This window comes from Somniosus microcephalus, chromosome 8, assembly GCF_052327205.1.
Source record: "Somniosus microcephalus isolate GS21.2 chromosome 8, FLI_Smic_1.0, whole genome shotgun sequence".
Lineage (NCBI taxonomy): Eukaryota > Metazoa > Chordata > Chondrichthyes > Squaliformes > Somniosidae > Somniosus > Somniosus microcephalus.
The window spans coordinates 267600851-267618710 of record NC_140994.1 but is presented as its reverse complement, the minus strand read 5'-3'; the positions used below and the strand labels follow the sequence as shown (position 1 = coordinate 267618710).

At 47.3% G+C, this 17860-nt stretch overlaps 1 protein-coding gene across 6 annotated transcripts in view; it reads left to right on the top strand.

Annotated features, from left to right (window-relative positions):
- The window catches only part of LOC147114384 (E3 ubiquitin-protein ligase RNF130-like), a 220144-nt gene that overhangs the window by 167525 nt on the left and 34759 nt on the right, over nt 1–17860 (top strand). The gene's annotated exons all lie outside the window — the stretch shown is intronic.

The window sequence follows — 17860 nt, the reverse complement described above, 5'->3', positions numbered from 1 at the left end:
AGGAGTATTCATTCGGCCCTTCGAGCCTGCTCCGCCATTCAATAAGATCATGGCCGATCATTTACCTCAACTCCACTTTCTGCACTATCCCCATATCCCTTGATTTCCAAGGTGATTATTAGTTATAGCAAAGTTTGTAACACATGTAGCTCAGTAAAATAGATTGTTTTTAAATATAATTGAAAAAGATCCAGGCATGCCCTGAACATCAAATAACGAATTATCTTGTTCATGACCTAACTCCCTTCAGGAAACACAACAGTAACAAGACTGTTAACTTGTCGAGAGCCAAGCAAAATTAGGTGTAAAAAGGAGCTGAGGGACAATTCTACATGCTGTACTGTGTGGGTTGCAACCTAAACTCCCAACTAATGGGGAATAAATTCCCAGGGAACATCTTGAAAGTGGTGTACTGTATTTTATATAAATCTATCTATCGATCTCTGCCTTGAATATACTTCAATGACTCAACATCCACAGCCCTTTGAGGTAGAGAATTCCAAAGATTCACAACCCATGAGTGAAGAAATTCTTCCTCATCTGTCTTAAATGGCCGACCCCTTATCCTGAGATTATGCCCCCTAGTTCTAGACTCCCCAGCCAGGGGAAACAGCCTCTCCGCATCCATCCTGTCAATCCCCCTCAGAATCTTATGTTTCAATGAGTTTCTCCTCATTCTACTAAACTCCAGAGAGTAGCAGGGAGAGAAGACATCCCAAGGAAAAAACAGTGAGGAACCGATTTCACTAAGCAGTCACTTTTTGAGAAGTGTTGGGTTGGGGAGGGGGATAAACAAAGGATGTATAACTTCCACTTGTGATTAAAAATTGTCATTTCTAATGTAGAGCTCAGTAATGGTGTATTATCAGTGTAAATACTGAAAATGCCCAAAATGTAACTTTTGTGATCTATCTTTAGTAAAGTAATAACTGAGCTGTTTTATAAGGACAGGAACATTATGCAATGTAAAACAATATATTACTCTGCTGCTACCGTGTAAGTGTGTGTCCCTTTAAGGCTAGAAGGTGTCATTGCTCTTTATTTTTGAAATAAATGCTCAGTCAATTGCAGGTCAGACTGCAGACCAGAGCCCTGGCTTCGTCTGCGGGATGGTCAATTAGGAAGGTGCAGATGTTCTGGCTCCAGCGTCACTGACTCAGAAATCTGCATTACACGCGCTCCAGACATGATGATTGGTTATAGATGGAAAACAACCTGAAGATGCTGCAGGCACCTTGGCTACAACCTGAAGATGCTGCAGGCACCTTGGCTACAACCTGAAGATGCTGCAGGCACCTTGGCTACAACCTGAAGATGCTGCAGGCACCTTGGCTACAACCTGAAGATGCTGCAGGCACCTTGGCTACAACCTGAAGATGCTGCAGGCACCTTGGCTACAACCTGAAGATGCTGCAGGCACCTTGGCTACAACCTGAAGATGCTGCAGGCACCTTGGCTACAACCTGAAGATGCTGCAGGCACCTTGGCTACAACCTGAAGATGCTGCAGGCACCTTGGCTACAACCTGAAGATGCTGCAGGCACCTTGGCTACAACCTGCTACTGATGAGCACATTCCAGACTCTCCAGCTCCCCGACCAATCGGTCATTCGGCCCGTCGAGCCCGTGCCGGCTCTCTGCAAGAGCACTTCAGTTAGTCCCACTCCCCCGTCCTTTCCCTGTAGCCCTGCAAAATTTTTCTTTCAGGTACTTATCCAATTCCTTTTTGAAAGCCTTGATTGAGTTTGCCTCCACCACCCTTTCAGGCAGTGAATTCCAGATCCTAACCACTTGCTACTTTAAAAATGTTTTTCCTCATGTCGCCTTTGGTTCTTCTGCCAATTACCTTAAATCTGTGTCCTCTGGTTCGCGACCCTTCTGCCAATGGGAACAGTTTCTCTCTATCTACTCTGTCTAGACCCCTCATGATTTTGAACACCTCTATCAAATCTCCTCTCAATCTTCTCTGCTCTAAGGAGAACAACCCCAGCTTCTCCAGTCTATCCACGTAACTGAAGTCCCTCATCCCTGGAATCATTCTCGTAAATCTTTTCTGCACCCTCTCCTAAAGCCTTCACATCCTTCCTAAAGTGCGGTGCCCAGAATTGGGGACAGTGGCCCAGAAATTCGGGTCGGAGGCTTCCCGTGGGTGCAAGCCTCCGACCTGCACTTTCCTAGCGCGCCGGCCGTTGAGCTGTGGGCCCGCGTGGGATTCCGATCCTGGGCCTGCTCCAACTGCCAGCGCGCAGTGCTTGCGTATCCCAGGGGCGCAGTTAGTTCGAAGCGTCCCCTGGGATCACGTGGGCCATGGAGAGCCAATGGTAGCAGGGAATGCTTCATTCATAAGTTTGACAGGAAGGGCTGTCAAACCTATAAATACTATAAGCCCCAAAACATCACTAAAACCTCAAATAATTTTTTTTTTTTTTAAATCACATTTTTAAAATAAACTATAAATTACATGAAATAACTATTTTAAACAATAATTTAAATTTTTGAAAAAATGAATTACATTTTCTAACGGGGCTAAAAATAAACTTACCTTTCTTTAAAGTATTTAAAAATAATAAACCTGTGGAAAAAATGTTTTAATTTTAATAAATTCACCACTTACCTTGTTAAAAGCAGGCCTTGCGACTGCTTTTTAAAAGCGTAGCTCCTGGAGACTTACCCTCCCGGAGAAACCTGGGGAAAAAACGTAAGTTCGATGCGCACGCGCTGCCTCTCCTGCGTACGCATTCCACCTCTGAACCCCTTCTTTCAGGGGAACGGAAGTGCCGGTTTCCCGTACATTCGCAGTGCATGCACGAAACCGGCACTTTCGTTGGGCCTACACGTGAGTACCCCGTGCGCACTCACCCGTGGAGACCCGAATTTCTGGGCCATTACTTCAGTTGAGGCCGAACCAGTGTTTTATACAGGGTCATCATAATTTCCACACTTTATACCTCTATTCACGTAGCCCAGGATCCCATAAGCTTTTTTAACCGCTTTCTCAACCTGCCCTGCCACCTTCAACAATTTGTGCACATATACCCCCAGGTCTCTCTGTTCATGCACCCCCTTCAGGATTGTACCCTTTAGTTTATATTTCCTCTCCTCATTCTTTCTACCAAAATGTATCACTTCACACTTTCCTACGTTAAATTTCATCTGCCAAGTGTCTGCCCATTCCACCAGCCTGTCTATGTCTTCCTGAAGTCTATCACTATCACGGTTCACTATACTTCCAAGTTTAGTGTCATCTGCAAATTTTGAAATTGTGCCCTGTACACCCACATCCAAGTCATTAATGTATATCAAGAATAACAGTGATACTAGTATCGACCCTGGGGAACACCACTGTATACCTTCCTCCAGTCATATAAATACTGTGGCTACAAGAGCAGGCCAGAGGCTGGGAATTCTGCGGCGAGTGTCTCACCTCCTGACTCCCCAAAGCCTTTCCACCATCTACAAGGCACAAGTCAGGAGTGTGATGGAATACTCTCCACTTGCCTGGATGAGTGCAGCTCCAACAACACTCAAGAAGCTCGACACCATTCAGGATAAAGCAGCCCGCTTGATTGGCTCCCCATCCACCACCTTCAACATTCACTCCCTCCACCACCGGCGCACTGTGGCTGCAGTGTGTACCATCTACAAGATGCACTGCAGCAACTCGCCAAAGCTCCTTCAACAGCACCTTCCAAACCCGCGACCTCTACCACTTAGAAGGACAAGGGCAGCAGACGCATGGGAACATCACCACCTACAAGTTCCCCTCCAAGCCACACACCATCCTGACTTGGACCTGTATCGCCGTTCCTTCACTGTCGCTGGGCCAAAGTCCTGGAACTCCCTAACAGCATTGTGGGTGTACCTACACCATATGGACTGCAGCGGTTCAAGAAGGCGGCTCACCACCATCTTCTCAAGTGCAATTAGGGATGGGCACTAAATGCAGGCCTAGCCAGCGACGCCCACATCCCATCAATGAATTTTTTTAAAAAGTCTGAAAAAACAACCGTTCACCACTACTCTCTCTTTCCTGTCACTTAGCCAATTCCGTATCCATGCTGCCACTGTCCCATTTATTCCATAGGCTTCAACTTTGCTGGCAAGCCTATTATGCGGCACTTTATCAAACGCCTTTTAGAAATCCATGTACGCCACATCAACCGCATTGCCCTCATCGACCCTCTCTCTTACCTCATCAAAAAACTCAACCAAGTTGGCTAAACACGATTTGCCTTTAACAAATCCATGCTGGCTTTCCTTAATTAATCCACACCAATCCAAGTGACTGTTAATTTTGTCCCCAATTATTGTTTCTAAAGGCTTCCCCACTACTGAGGTTAAACTGACTGACCTTTAGTTGCTGGGTTTATCTTTTAAACCCTTTCTTGAACAAGGATGTAACATTTGCAATTCTCCAGTCCTTTGGCACCACCCCCGTATCTAAGGAAGATTGGAAGATTATGGCCACCGCAATTTCTACCTTCACTTCCCTCGCCGTCCTTGGCTGCATCCCATCTGGTCCTGGTGACATATCTACTTTAAGTACAGCCTTTCTAGTACCTCCTCTTTGTTATTTTTTTTATCCCATCCAGTATCTCCTCTACCTCCTCCTTCACTATGTCTATGGCAGCATCCTCTTCCTTGGTGAAGACAGATGCAAAGTACTCATTTAGCACCTCAACCATACCCTCTACCTCCATGCGTAGGTCTCCTTTTTAGTCCCTAATCAGCCCCACCCCTCCTCTTACTACCCGTTTACTATTTATATGCCTACAGAAGACTTTTGGATTACCTTTTATGTTGGCTGCCATTCTATTCTCATACCCTCTCTTTGCCCCTCTTATTTTCTTTTTCACTTCTCCTCTGAACTTTTTATATTTAGCCTGGTTCTCAGATGTATTCTCGACCTGACATCTGTCATACGCGCTCTTTTTCTGCTTCATCTTTCTCTCGCTTTTGTCATCCAGGGAGTTCTGACTTTAGTTGCCCTACCTTTCCCCCTCGTGGGAATGTACTGCGACTGTACCCGAACTATTTCCTCTTTAAAGGCAGCCTATTATTCGATTACAGTTTTGCCTGCCAATCTTTGATTCCAGTTTACCCGGGCCAGATCCGTTCCCATCCCACTGAGATTGGCCTTCCTCCAAATAAGTACTTTTACTTTAGATTGCTCCCTGTCCTTTTCCATAGCTAATCTAAACCTTATGATACTGTGATCACTGTTCCCGAAATGTTCACCGACTGACACTTGCTCCACTTGACCCACCTCATTCCCCAGAACCAGATCCAGCAATGCCTCCTTCCTCGTTGGGCTGGAAACATACTGATCAAGAAAGTTCTCCTGAACACACTTCAGAAGTTCTTCCCCCTCTCTGCCCTTTACACTTACTATCCCAGTCTATATTAGGGTAGTTGAACTCCCCCATTATCACTACTCTATAGTTCTTGCATCTCTCTATAATTTCTCTGCAAATTTGCTCCTCTATATTTACCCACTATTTGGTGGTCTATAGAATACACCTAGAAGTGTAATGGCACCTCTATTATTTCTTAACTCGAGTCATATAGATTCTGCCCTTGACCCCTCCAGGACATCCTCCCTCTCCAGCACTGTAACATTCTCTTTAATCAATACTGCCCTACCATCTTCTATCTTTCCTTCCATATCTTTCCTGAACACCTTATATCCAGGAATATTTAATACGCAATCCTGCCCTTTTTTGAGCCAGGTCTCTGTTATTGCCACATCATATTTCCATGTGGCTGTTTGTGCCTGCAGCTCACCAACCTTGTTTACTATGTTTTGTGCGTTCACATACATACACTGTGAACCTATCTTTGACCATCCTGTGTTCTCTCTTAGTCTGACCCCACCTAATACCTTACTATTTTTTACTTTCCTGCTATCCGTCTCTCCCAATCCTTTGTGCCCTTTGTTCTCCTTTCCAATGCTACATCCCCGTGCCCATTCCCCTGCCAACTTAGTTTAACCCCTCCCCAATAGCACTAGCAAACCTCCCCGCGAGGATATTGGTTCTAGCCCTGTTGAGGTGCAACCCGTCCGGCCTGTACAGGTACCACCTCCCCCAGAACCAGCCCCAATGCCCCAGGAATCTGAAGCCCTCCCTCCTGCACCATCTCTCCAGCTACACATACATCTGCTCTATCCTCCTATTTCTATATTCACTTGCGTGTGGCACCGGGAGTAATCCAGAGATTACTACCTTTTGAGGTCCTGCTTTTTAATCTCTTTCCTAGCTCTCTGAAATCTGCCGGCAGGACCTCATCCCTCTTTCTACCTATGTCGTTGGTACCGATATGGACCACAACCTCTGGCTGTTCACCCTCCCCCCTCAGAGTGTTCTGCAGCTGCTCAGTGACCTCCTTAACCCTGGCACCAGGGAGGCAACATATCCTGGAGTCACGTCTGCGACCGCAGAAACGCCCGTCTGCTCCCCTAACTATCGAATCCCCTACCACTATTGCTTTTCCTGTCTTCCTCCTGACCCCCTGTAGAGCTGAGCCACCGTGGTGCTGTGGACTTGGCTCTAGCTGTACGCCCCAGAGGAACCATCGCTCTCACCAGTTCTCAGAACAGAATACTGGTTGGAGAGCGAGATGCGTTCCGGGGACTCCTGCACTACCTGCCTGGTCCTCCTCTTCTGTCTGGTGGTCACCCATTCCCTCTCTGCCTGCACACTCCTTAGCTGCAGGGTGACCACCTCCTGAAACGTGCTATCCACGGAGCTCTCAGCCTCACGGATGCACCACAGTGACGCCAGCTGCAGCTCAAGCTCCGAAACCCACAGCTCGAGATCCTGCAGCTGACGACACTTCCTGCATATGTGGTTGTCCAGGACATGGGAAGCTTCCTGGATTTCCTACATGTCACAGGATGCAATTCCGCGGGACTGAGCTGCCTTGCCATGCCTTTATTTATTCAACTATTAATTAACTTTACAGAAACTTAAGACTAAGATGTACCTAATTCAAGTTTTATTATAATATATTAACAGTTACTAATTTAATTTAATATTAATAGTTACTAATCTCCAAGCTCCTGCTTTATCCCATACCAGCTATTTAACCCCGGCCTCTAACTTGAAGAGCGCCTCTCCGACCGCACTCTTTAGCAGAACTCAGCAGAAATAAACTTCAAATAAAGCACTTACCAGCTACTCACCAATCAGCTCCTCCCCTTATACTGATGTCACACTTTCAAATTCTGCCTGTGTTGAGTTGCTCCACTCCCGCTGCGCTCTCTATCCCCGCTCAGCTGTTGATCCACTCCCGCTGCGCTCTCTATCCCCGCTCAGCTGTTGATCCACTCCCGCTGCGCTCTCTATCCCCGCTCAGCTGTTGATCCACTCCCGCTGCGCTCTCTATCCCCGCTCAGCTGTTGATCCACTCCCGCTGCGCTCTCTATCCCCGCTCAGCTGTTGCTCCACTCCCGCTGCGCGCTCTATCCCCGCTCAGCTGTTGATCCACTCCCGCTGCGCGCTCTATCCCCGCTCAGCTGTTGCTCCACTCCCGCTGCGCGCTCTATCCCCGCTCAGCTGTTGCTCCACTCCCGCTGCGCTCTCTATCCCCGCTCAGCTGTTGCTCCACTCCCGCTGCGCGCTCTATCCCCGCTCAGCTTTTGATCCACTCCCGCTGCGCTCTCTATCCCCGCTCAGCTTTTGATCCACTCCCGCTGCGCGCTCTATCCCCGCTCAGCTTTTGATCCACTCCCGCTGCGCTCTCTATCCCCGCTCAGCTTTTGATCCACTCCCGCTGCGCGCTCTATCCCCGCTCAGCTTTTGATCCACTCCCGCTGCGCTCTCTATCCCCGCTCAGCTTTTGATCCACTCCCGCTGCGCTCTCTATCCCCGCTCAGCTTTTGATCCACTCCCGCTGCGCTCTCTATCCCCGCTCAGCTTTTGATCCACTCCCGCTGCGCTCTCTATCCCCGCTCAGCTTTTGATCCACTCCCGCTGCGCTCTCTATCCCCGCTCAGCTTTTGATCCACTCCCGCTGCGCTCTCTATCCCCGCTCAGCTTTTGATCCACTCCCGCTGCGCTCTCTATCCCCGCTCAGCTGTTGATCCACTCCCGCTGCGCGCTCTATCCCCGCTCAGCTGTTGATCCACTCCCGCTGCGCTCTCTATCCCCGCTCAGCTGTTGATCCACTCCCGCTGCGCTCTCTATCCCCGCTCAGCTGTTGATCCACTCCCGCTGCGCTCTCTATCCCCGCTCAGCTGTTGATCCACTCCCGCTGCGCTCTCTATCCCCGCTCAGCTGTTGCTCCACTCCCGCTGCGCTCTCTATCCCCGCTCAGCTGTTGCTCCACTCCCGCTGCGCTCTCTATCCCCGCTCAGCTGTTGCTCCACTCCCGCTGCGCTCTCTATCCCCGCTCAGCTGTTGATCCACTCCCGCTGCACTCTCTATCCCCGCTCAGCTGTGGCTCCACTCCCGCTGCACTCTCTATCCCCGCTCAGCTGTGGCTCCACTCCCGCTGCACTCTCTATCCCCGCTCAGCTGTTGATCCACTCCCGCTGCGCTCTCTATCCCCGCTCAGCTGTTGCTCCACTCCCGCTGCACTCTCTATCCCCGCTCAGCTGTTGCTCCACTCCCGCTGCGCTCTCTATCCCCGCTCAGCTGTTGATCCACTCCCGCTGCGCTCTCTATCCCCGCTCAGCTGTTGCTCCACTCCCGCTGCGCTCTCTATCCCCGCTCAGCTGTTGATCCACTCCCGCTGCACTCTCTATCCCCACTCAGCTGTTGATCCACTCCCGCTGCACTCTCTATCCCCACTCAGCTGTTGCTCCACTCCCGCTGCACTCTCTATCCCCACTCAGCTGTTGATCCACTCCCGCTCAGGTCCGCAGCTTCTGCTGGCTAATGAAATAATTAATATTTATTGACACTTCTGGGCTGGACCGTTCCAATTTCTAATCAAAGAGGATGGAATAGATGCCTGTGGCAAATCATTACTGCCTTGTTACAGTTTCCTACGTTACAACAGTGACCACTGCAAAAATAGTTAATTGGCTGTAAAACAATTTTGGGATGGTTGTGAAAGGCACTCTATAAATGCAACTTCTTTCTTTTCTCTGACAATCCTGCATAGAGCAGAAAGTCGAACATCCCACTGATAGAAAAAGCATTAAATTATTCCAGTGATATTAAGTTTCCGATGGAACAGGATGTTATTCAATGAACTTGTCTTTGAGCATTTCTAGGGATGGGGTTGGGGAAACAAAAATAATTTTTCTAATAAAACTTGGGGAAATGGTCACTGTCACACCCTGTTCACTGCTTCAGGGTTGGGGAAGAGCGGTGGATTAGAAGTGAAGGTGAGTGAAGAAATGTCACGCTTTCACTGGTGATTTATATGAAAATGGAACTGCAGATTGCTTGTTGGGAAGGGCCCTGGCTAGATAAATGCAAGTATTGTGTTACACTATCTCCATTTGTTGATGAGCCCATTGTAGGGATTACTTATACTTGTATTGAAAATGAATACGGATTAGTGGCTGAAATCAGAGAAGGTGATGAAGAGTAATCGATATTTATACTAATGACAACAGTTTGGAAGTTACTAAGGACACCATTACTAAAGAGGATACAATGAATGCGGCCATTGTTTATTGTTTGAGGCTTCCGCAAGGAATATTGGCTTATCTGAGTGACTAGTTCATTCTGCCTGTTGTAATAGTTAATGTTAATGTTCTTCAGTACGTTGTGTCAATCGAAATGTTGGCTAAGGATCCATAAATAACCGTTTTTGACATGTTTCTGTTTAAATCTTCTTGGAACTTTGGGACTAGTTTTGTAGCTTTCTTTAGGCCTTTGATTAAAGCTTTTTTTTAATGTTGGTCAGCTATCTGGGTATCCTGGAAACCTCCACAAACTCCAAGGCAAAGGCAGTAGTTGCATTTATCTGCTAACAGTTAACTGAAAGATTGAGGTATTTTGTGCCTTTTTCACACAAGGTTTAGATTCAGAAAAATACAAGTCATTCAGATTTGCCGAAGATACTAAATTAGATGCGGCAGTTGAGTTTGATAAAGTACAGAAAGACAGAGACAAAATTTACAAATAAGCAGAATTATATATGTCATTGAGTATAGATGTGTGCAAGATGTTTACATGTCAGAAGCAAAATGAAAAACATGTTTAATGGTGTCAAACTTGCTAAGGGCGAAGCGGAGCTGGGACTGAGACTGTATACATGCCATGTTCAGTCAATGGAGGCCAATCAATCATAAAAGTAAACAATGCTGAGAGCTAAAATAACAACAGAAAATGCTGGAAAAACTCAGCAGGCCAGGCAACATCCGTGGAGAGAAATTAGAGTCAACGTTTCGGGTCAAAACCCTTTATCAAGACTCGCTGAGAGCTATATTGCCAAAATCGGTAGACGTAAATCTGGGAACGTTATGTTGAAACTGTATAATAATCTGTATTCAGTTTTGGTCACTGGCACAGGAGAAACAGTGCAGAGAAGGGCCGTAACGCTGATCCCTAGTGTCAGGATGGACTGTGTTATGAGAACGTGCAAGAAAAAAACAGACTCTTTACCCTTTAAAGAAGGCAAATGAGAGGGAACTTATTGGGGTGTGTATCAAAATAAGTGGAATGAATAGAAAAAGTTAATCTGGAGTATTTTTCAAGTTAAGCCATGGCTGTGGAACCAAGTGACCTGGGTAGAAAATAATGAAGTGAAACTTAAGACTTGTATCAAGAAACACTCTCTCACAGAGTGACTAATGCCTGGAATGGTTTTCTGGGTTGGAAAGTGGATGCAAGAAAACTGGAATTTTTGTTTGAGGAGCTTTTAGATGTTATGGCGGGACTGTAGATTTCTGTGGGAGGATGAGCTGAACTTTGTGGCTTTTGGAGAGCTGGGTCAGTAAGCTGAAATTTAGCAACTTCCTCAAAATAGCTCGAGTCCATTGTTCTTGTAAAAAAAAAATCAATCTGCAAAATAATTTTCCATTGCAAAAAATGAGCCTGTCGTTTTATTTATTTCCTCAGGAAAATCTGGCCTCCTTGTGGAAACAAATTTCTGTTTACCTCACAACCTGTCACTGACTGGTCGGAGGAGAGGATTTTAGAATGACATAACCTGGCATTGTGTAGATACAGCTAGAAACTAGATTCATGATAGATTCTACTGACTGGGAAACAGTGGCAACTGTATCAATTCCCCACCCCCATTAGTGAAATCCGCACACTGGTGGAAATTTCAGGAGGGGGGTTTTGACAAGGAAGCTCACTTTCCCACTCCTTTGATCACCTTCCAGCTCAACCCCGGATTGCCCGTGTCAAAGCTCTCCGTACGTTCTGGTACATTCCCCGTACATCACCCGTTCTGGCTCCACACTGCTGTTCTCTCAAATTACTGACCTCTAACTTGCTGTTCCTCTCCAATATCCTTACATGTACCACCACCCAAATCAGTGCTCACTTCTCCCTGTGCTGCAAAACCACCCACAACTTCAGATCATCCTGGTCAAAGTCATCGTCAGCATCTGTGATTGTGGCTCATTCTCCCTCTGTCACTGTCAACGATTGTATCTCCTTCCTGGTCTACCTTTGTGGCACCCCACACTCTCCTGGTCCCATTGCAAACCATTCAAACACAGCAATTAAATCTCCTTGATTTCCCATCTGTGTTATTTGCCTCAACTACTCCCTGTGGTAGCGAGTTCCACATTCTAACCACTCTCTGGGGAAAGAAGTTTCTTCTAAATTCCCTACTGGATTTATTAGTGACCATCTTCTGTTTATGATTGCTAGTTCTGGTCTCCCCTGCAATTGGAACCATTTTCTCTACGTCTACCTTATTAAACTCTTTCATAATCATAAAGACCACAACTAGGTCACCCCTCAGCCTTCCCTTTTCTGCAGCAAATCAGAGCAAACAGTTAACATTTTCAATAGTAACATTCAAAAGAGAATTTGATAACTACTTGAAGGGGAAAAAAGTGATAGGGCTATGGGAAAGAGCAGGGGAGTGGGATTAATTGGATAGCTCTACCAAAAAGCTGGCACAGGCACGATGGGCCGAATGGCAGCCTCCTGTGCTGTATCGTTCTATGATTCTATATGCCATCTCTCAGCAACATCATCCATATGGACCAATTCAGCTTTCAGTTGTATTCTGATGACATCTAACTCTACCTTTCCACCAACACCATCAACTCCAAGGCTGTTGCTGTACTATCGGGCTGCCTATCTGACCTCAAGGCGTGGATGAGTTGAAATTTCCTTGAGCTCAAAGTCTACAAAAGCAAAACCATTTTATTTTGGTTTCCATGAACACCCATGTTCCTCTGGCTGTAGCTTCATCAGCTCCCTCAAACTGAATCAAATGATGCATCATCCTGTTGTGTTCCTCGACCCCGAGCTGCCTTTGCTTTGTAAGTTGTCAAGACTGTAATTGTTCCATCGCCGCAGCATTGCTTACTTGTGCCCTCTGCAGCCAGAAGCCTAGCTTGTGCTTTCATCCACCTCGGGTGTCGATTCCCGAAATCATTGATCTTCCCTCCTCCACCTGCCACAAGCTTCTTTTAATGCAGAACTTCACACAAGAGTGGACTTGGTGCAAAGGCCCTCCCACCCATTACATTGTTAAGATACTGACTCCCTTTCCGCCATTGTATCGACTTCAAGATCCTCGTCCTTCTCGTCAAATGCCTCCACGGTATTGCTTTACTTACCTCTTTGACCATATGACCCACCCCGTGCCTTTTTCTACTCCAACTCGGTTATGCATTGTCCTTTCCTCCACCATCGGAGGCTAAACTGTCAGCTACTGTTCCCTTGGGCTTTGGAACTCGCTCCCAAAATCTCTTCATTTCATTATTTCTCCCTTTCCTTCAAAAGACTTGTAAAAATCTTCTCTCTTTTGCCCTTGCCCTCTATTCCTCGTGCTGAGTTTCCTGTGTCCTGCTTGGTGTCCCCGCTAATGTGCTTTGGAACCCTCTTCTTTCTAAAGGGCATTATATAAAATCTCCTGCTACCCAGTTACCTCTCCTGTCTTTCCAGAGCCGCTCTTCATCCCTTTGGCACCAAAGATACCGATTTTATTCAGGCTGCTCGCAAACCTCCTCCCCTCCCAGAATAACTTTAGTTTTGTGTTTGGTTTTAGAACACTTTTCAGGCTGACAGATTTATTTTCAGCCCCAGCTGTTGAACACGAGACTTCTTCCTCAATCCTGGGCTGTCAGCGCTGAGATGACAGATGAACACAATGTTTGCATTTTACAAATAACCCTCTATTCCTTTCTCCCTCGTGTGTTTATCTAGCTTCCCCTTAAATACATCGATACTATTCGCCTCAACCACTCCCTGTGGTAGCGAGTTCCACATTCTCACCACTCTCTGGGTGAAGAAGTTTCTCCTGAATTCCCTATTGGATTTATTAGTGACCATCTTATATTGATGGCCCCTAGTTTTGGGTCTCCTCCACAGTGGAAACATCATCTCTACGTCTACCCTATCAAATCCCTTCTATCATCCTGAGACCAATAGAATCTGTGACAGAAACCGATTCATCCAGTTTCTAGTTATAATAGTCACAGGCCTAGAAATTCGGTGGGCTGCGCCACCAGTTAGCGTCTAAAGAGAGCACTCAGTGGCTTTAGCGCCACTGGCCACGCCTCCCGCGATATTTAGCTGGGGCGCTAATGGCGGTGTTAGCCTGTTACGCTGCGCCGCCACCGATTACGTCATCGGTGTGCGCAGTGCCCCGCTACCGCCCCGATCTCGATATTCGGTAGCGCCCGCCTCTGTAGCGCCGTTCGCAAATCGCGCCCGGTTCACGGGGCCTACCTGTGGCGGCAGTGGCGCAAATTAAGGTGGCGGTGCGGGGCGGCCGTTTTTTTCGGCGGCCGCCTACCAGCACCTCCGTCCCCGGCCTCCTGATCCCCCCCCGGGCAGTGCCGGCTGTGTCCCGAGGGCCCGGCACTTCTCCTCGGTGCCGGGCTCTTTTGCCGGCACTCGCGATCGCCGATCGTGCTGGTGCAGGCCCCTCCCCCTTAAGAATGGGAGGAAGGCCTGCAGTACCGCAGCGCGCCACACGCTGCGGCACGTTGCGCTGCGATATTCAGTTTCAGCGTCCTAAGAGGGACGAGGAGCGCCTCGAGCCTCACCCCGTGTCCCTCTTGGGGCGCTCAAGCTGAATTTCCGGCGGTCGCAACTGCTCCGATCGCTGAGCTAATTCCGGCGCCCAGGCGAGCTTGGCGCCCCGTTTGCGGCTCCATCGAATTTCTCCCCCATAGAGTTATACAGCACAGAAAGAGGCCCTTCGGCCCATCGTGTCTGCGCCAGCCGTCAAGCCCTATCTATTCTAATCCCATTTTCCAGCACTTGGTCCGTAGCCTATGGCGTTTCAAGTGCTCATCTAAATGCTTCTTGAATGTTGTGAGGGTTCCTGCCTCTACCACCCTTTCAGGCAGTGAGTTCCAGATTCCAACCACCCTCTGGGTGAAAAAGTTTTTCCTCAAATCCCCTCTAAACCTCCTGCCCCTTACCTTGAAACTATGCCCCCTGGTTATTGACCCCTCTACTAAGGGGAAAAGTTCCTTTCTATCTACCCTATATATGCCCCTCATAATTTTGTACACCTCAATCAGGTCCCCCCTCAGCCTTCTCTGCTCTAAGGAAAACAACCCCAGCCTGTCCAGTCTTTCTTCATAGCTGAAGCGCTCCAGCCCAGGTAACATCCTGGTGAATCTCCTCTGCACCCTCTCTAATGCAATCACATCCTTCCTATAGTGTGGCGACCAGAACTTCACATAGTATTCCAGCTGTGGCCTAACCAGCGTTTTGTACAGCTCCATCATAACCTCCCTGCTCTTATATTCTATGCCTCGGCTAATGAAGGCAAGTATCCCATATTTAACCTTTTTAACCACCTTATCTACCTGTCCTGCTGCCTTCAGGGATCTATGTACATGCACACCAAGGTCCCTCTGATCCTCTGTCCTTCCTAGGATCCTACCATTCATTGAGTATTCCCTTGCCTTGTTTGTCCTCCCAAAATGCATCACCTCACACTTTTCAGAGTTAAATACCATTTGCCACTGTTCTGCCCCTCTGACCAACCCGTCTGTCGTCCTGTACCCTGAGGCTTCCCTCCTCGCTATTTACCACTCCACCAATTTTCGTGTCATCTGCGAACTTACTGATCATACCTCTTACATTCATATCTAAATCATTAATGTAGACCACAAGCAGCAAGGGACCCAGCACCGATCCCTGCGGTACACCACTGGACACCGGCTTCCAGTCACAAAAACAACCTTCGACCATCACCCTCTGCCTCCTGCCACTAAGCCAATTTTGGATCCCATGGGCTCTTACCTTCTTGACCAGTCTCCCATGCGGGACTTTGTCAAAAGGCTTACTGAAGTCCATGTAGACCACATCAACTGCACTGACCACATCCACACACCTAATCACCCCCTCGAAAAATTCAATCAAATTGGTTAGACATGATCTCCCCCTGACAAAGCCATGCTGACTATCCTTGATTAATCCCTGCCTCTCCAAGTGGAGTCTAATTCTGTCCCTCAGAATTTTTTCCAATAATTTCCCTACCACTGATGTTAGGCTCACTGGCCTGTAATTCCCTGGTTTATCCCTACTACCCTTCTTGAACAATGGTACTGCGTTAGCTGTCCTCCAGTCCTCTGGCACCTCCCCTGTGGCCAGAGAGGTTCTGAAAATTTGTGTCAGAGCCCCTGCAATCTCCTCCCTTGCCTCACACAGCAGCCTGGGATACATCTCGTCATAAGAATTTCTTTATTGTATATTTTTTTAATGAATTTGTAGCAAGGCCTGGCCATTGGGGTTTTTAAAATGGAAGCCATGGCTGCTGCTGTGCCTGTTAAGAATTTTGTGTTTGGAACCTGGCTTATTTGGCAGCTGTGCACCCAAAGAACTCCGAGGCTAAGGGAAAATCCAACAGCCGCTGGCCATTGTATTAGTTCTCTGGGTTGAACCATGTATGCACGTGACCGCAGTGAGGTGGAATCCATGGAAGTTGAGGTGTGTTCCGTGTTAGCAAAGGATGTGAAGAAACACTGTCTCAAAACCAGTTTCCAAGTACAAAGTGAGAATTAAGGACTTACTGCTATTTTCCACTGCTGATTATATTCTTACAAAAAAATTTGCCTCAGAGCTTTGGACCAGATGCAGGAAGGATGTTCCCGATGGTCGGGGAGTCCAGAACCAGGGGTCATAGTCTAAGGATAAGGGGTAAGCCATTTAGGACAGAGATGAGGAGGAATTTCTTCACCCAGAGAGTGGTGAACCTGTGGAATTCTCTACCACAGAAGACAGTTGAGGCCAATTCATTAAATATATTCAAGAAGGAGTTGGATATATTTCTTAAGGCTAAAGGGATCAAGGGATATGGGGAGAAAGCAGGGACAGGGTACTGAATTTGGAAGAAGACGTTGATTTTATATAGTGCCTTTCGCGATCTCGGGGCACACCAATCAGCTTTACAGCCAATGAGGTACTTCTGAAGTGTTTTAAGGTAGGAAATGTGGCAGCCAATTTGCACAGCAAGATCCCACAAACAGCAGTGGAATAAATGACCAGACCATCTATTTTAGGTGTTGGTTGAGTGATAAATATTGGCCAGGGCATAAGGAGAACACCCCTGCTCTCCTTCGAATAGCGCCATTTGATTTTTTACACTCAACCTGAGAGGGCAGACGGGGCCTGGTTTAACGTCTCATCCAAAAAATAGCACCTGAGACAGTGCAGCACTCCCATCAAGTGCCAGCTTAGATTATGCGCTCACCTCTGGAGTGTGACTTGAACCCACGACTGAGGTGAGAGTGCTACCACTGAGCCAAGGCTGACACCAAGGTAGCTGTTAAAAATCCAACAGCACTGTTCAAAGTAGAGCAAGAGGCTCTGGCCAGCATTCTTCCTTCAGCCAATATCACTAACGTTGTTTTGTCTCATTTGTGGCATTCTGCATTTGCTTACGTACGCCATTACACTTCACAGCAATTTGTCGTTTCTGAAGTAGTTTGAGTTCCTGAAGACACGATTATAAGTGCTATAAAATACAAGTCTTTCTTCATCTTATTGTTTATACAGAGGAGTGGTTAGGTTGGAATGATTTTCTTGAGTTACTGCAGTGGTGCTCACATGAAGTCATATGCCAATAGTGAAACTCTCATAGTCTGGTGTCAGCTGAATGGCAAAATTAGATCATTTCCTTTTACCGTTGCGCTCTCCCATTATTTCATGTCTTTTTAATTGTTTTTGTTCGTTCCTGGGATGTGGGCGTCGCTGGCAAGGCCAGCATTTATTGCCCATCCCTAGTCGCCCTCGAGAAGGTGGTGGTGAGCCGCCGCCTTGAACCACTGCAGTCCGTGTGGTGAAGGTGCTCTCTCAGTGCTGTTAGGGAGGGAGTTCCAGGATTTTGACCCAGCGACGATGAAGAAACGGACAATATACTGTATTACCAAGTCAGGATGGTGTGTGACTTGGAGGGGAACTTGGAGGTGGTGGTGTCCCCATGCGCCTGCTGCCCTTGTCCTTCTAGGTGGAAGAGGTTGTGGGTTTTCAGTTTGTCATTAATTTGCCACTGATCTGAGCGAGGGCATGGCCCTAAACATCTCTACCTCTCTCTCCTTTAAGACGCTCCTTAAAACCTACCTCTTTGACCCAGCTTTAAGGTCACCTGTCCTAATTTCTCCTTTTGTGGCTCGGTGTCAAATTTTGATTGCTAATCGCTCCTGTGAAGCACCTTGGGACGATTTACTACGTTAAAGGCATTATATAAATGCAAGTTGTTGTTGTCACAAAGCCATTAAATCTTCATAAATAAAAACAGAAAATGCTGGA